This window comes from Astyanax mexicanus, chromosome 12 (genome assembly GCF_023375975.1).
Source record: "Astyanax mexicanus isolate ESR-SI-001 chromosome 12, AstMex3_surface, whole genome shotgun sequence".
Taxonomy (NCBI): Eukaryota; Metazoa; Chordata; class Actinopteri; order Characiformes; family Acestrorhamphidae; genus Astyanax; species Astyanax mexicanus.
In genome coordinates, this window is record NC_064419.1 from 3823950 (window position 1) to 3827346 (window position 3397).

A 3397-nucleotide genomic window follows, 5' to 3' on the forward strand; every position below is an offset into this window, starting at 1 on the left:
GGTTAAATGGAAGGGGCGTAACTTATGTGTTGTAAGTTGTGTGTTTATTATAAATTATATATATAAATATACAGCTCTGGCAAAAAATTAGATCACTTTAAATGACCAGCTTCTCTGATTTTACTATTTATAGGCATATGTTTGAATAAAACAATGTAAAGACAACATTGTTGTTTTATTCTATAAACGAGAGACAACGTTTCTCCCAAATTTCAAATAAAAATATTGCCATATAGACTATTTATGTGTATTTGCAGAAAATGAGAAATACCTAAAATAAAAAAAGATGCAGACCATAAATAATACAAACAACAACAACAACTTCATATTCATAAAGTTATTAGAGTCCAAAACTCAATATTTGGTGCAATAACCCTGTTTTTAATCACAGTTTTTATGTATTTCGGCATGTTCTCCTCCACCAGTCTTACACACTGCTTTTGGATAACTTTATGCCACTCCTGTTGCAAAAAATTAAATATTCAGTTTGGTTTGATGGCTTGTGATCATTCATCTTCCTCTTGATTATATGCCAGAGGCTTTCAATTTGGTTAAATTAAAGAAACACATCATTTTTAAGTGGTCTCTTATTTTTGTCCAGAGCTGTATATTCTACCTTAGCTGTGCACTGATCAGCCATAACATTAAAACCTAAATGGGCCCTTGATTCAGGGATGTCAGAAGCAAAAAAAACCCTTGTGGGGGCTTGTCTATTTGCCCAGAAATTAATATAGTATAGTATAGCTTTATATTTCATCAAAGCAAAAGTTGACTACTCTGAACAACTTCAGAACTTTTTTTGAAAAGCATAAAATATAGACTCAACTGTATATTACCATGTCATACTTTTGATCTATTTAATTTTAAACAAAAATGTAGAAAAGAAAAATAAAACTCAGAAGGTGGTTCCAAACTTTGTACTGGCACTGTGTATGTAAAGACATTCAAAGTTCAATTAATAGATTGGTGCAGTTTTTAAAGCAAACAACACTAGATGGCGAGATTGTCCATCACATTACTGTTCAGCTGATCTAAGGTGCACACACTGCTGTGCTCAAACAGCTTATATCTTATATAGCCACATGGAAATCAATGCCTTAATTTAATCAAAAGTTTTCCTAACTTTTTTTTTACTTCTGTCTCTCAATTTGATCAGCAATACATATTGAGATGTGCTTTAAAACATAAATAAATGAGCTGCATTTGACAACAGATCACTGACCTATTTCCTGGATTTAAACTAATCATCTCCTCATATCTGATGAGCAGCAGTTAGACTGTAGGGCCACTCTAGAGCTGTGAAATTACACTGCATAAAAACACAGTTCTGATTAAATTAACCTTTTCATTCTCTATTAAAAACTAACTTGATTTTATAGCTATAGAGTGGTGCAACTGTCTAACTGCTGCTTGTCAAGAAACTGAAGAGAAATGTTTAATCCCGTCAACTTCAGAATAGCAGAAGAATAGAGTTTGAGAATAGAATAGAACCATATACAGCACACTCAAAAGGAGATGTTTGAGTTGAATCAAGTCGAATTAAGTCTGTTGCCATTGGCAGCATCTTTTTAATTGGCTTCTGGCACAATTGTTTTGCATACTGGGTGTGTCCCTCAGTTTCTGACACCCACCGTCAGTGTGTTGTCATTCCCCCCAGACTACCATAGGTAAACCTGTAGATCATTAATTGTGATTTCCTACCTGGCCTCGATGTTGTGGCCTACATCAGTTTCCTTAAATTATTTAAGTAAATTCAGCTTTTCCAGCTTTATATAGCTTTATATGTTTTTTTTAAATGCTTAGATTTATTTCTGTGAAGAAATTAAAAAGCACATTAGTTTTGCACTTAAGTGTAATCATGTGATATTCACACGTGACTTCGCTACGAAGCATCGTTAGGTTTCACTACAGACCAGTTTAGTCTTTTACTCCAGTTGTTATTTTGGAATCTTATCAGGCCAGTTTCTGTTTCTCAGAACAGAATTTCCTACTGAAACTACCTGTTGCTTTAAAGAGGATGTAGGTGAGATAATAGTCAGGGAGAGGTAGGAATCCTGCACTTAGGCTGCAATATTAATCATGTCTTTTAAAACCGCAGTCAGATTAGATTGAGATTTGAGGTTCTTTGCATTCTTCAATGGCGTTCATTGCAGCCCGGTCAGCGTGCCAACGTAACAAGGGCAACAATGCAGTTAAAATAATTAGCGTTTAAATATGGGTGGGGATGATTTATGCATGACCACATTTAGGAAGGTTAAAATTCCTTTACAGTGTACTGACAATTAAAACTAAATTCCACAGACGTGTAGGTTATGACACCCTGGGCTGTACTCAGTGAGCCTGCCAGCATTTTATGATGTGTACATATATCAGTAATACCATACACGTGGTAATAGTAATGGTAAAAGACTGTATGAGTCTATTTACACGTTGTATTAACATGCATTTTACCTCTGGATAGTACCGGGGGTCTATTTTGGCTTTAACCTCATGATTAAGATGGAGTAACCACCTGTAATACCTCAGCAACCAGCTGATACATATACCTTATCATCTGGCCTAGCTGCTACCTGATGTATCACAAAAACCAAACATGAACAGCTTAAAACCACCATAACACACAACCTTGGGCTTCTTATTAGTAATCACCAGAAATATCAAAGAAACCACATTACAACAACCTAACAACAGTGGAATGTTGAGTGATGGAAACCCATTTAATACTCTTAAGATGGGATAAAGTAACAAGCATGTGAAATACCCTAGCAACACACCCTAGCAACCACCTATGAACACCTTATCAACAGGTTAGTAACTTCCTGAAATATTATAGCAAATATTTTATCAACACCCCAGCATCCACCTAGCAACTGTGGAATATGGAGTGATAAAGACCAATTCAATACTATCAAAATGGGATGAAGTAACAAGCATGTGAAATACCTTAGCTACACACCTAAGCAACCACTTATGAACACCTTAGCAACACCTTAGTAACTGCCTGGAATATTATAGTTACTATTGTATCAACACCCCAGCATTACCTAGCAAATGTGGAGATCCATCCAATAGTTGTAGTAACTTCATGAAATTCCCCTGGAAACAAGCATGTGATATACCTTAGCAACACACCCTACAATAATCTCAACCACCTACAATCACCTTAGTATAGTACCTACTTAGCAACACCTTAGGAACTGCCTGAAATACTGTAGTAACTGCATCCACATAGAATACCATGTGAACCACTTAATAAAACATCTTAATCCTAGTGACCACATAGCAACAGCCTAGCAACGGTGGACAGCCACATTTTATTTTAGCAATTATTATTATTATTTGGCATCTACTATTGTACCTGCACCTGTACCAGACACAAAAAAGGCTCAGTATTGAA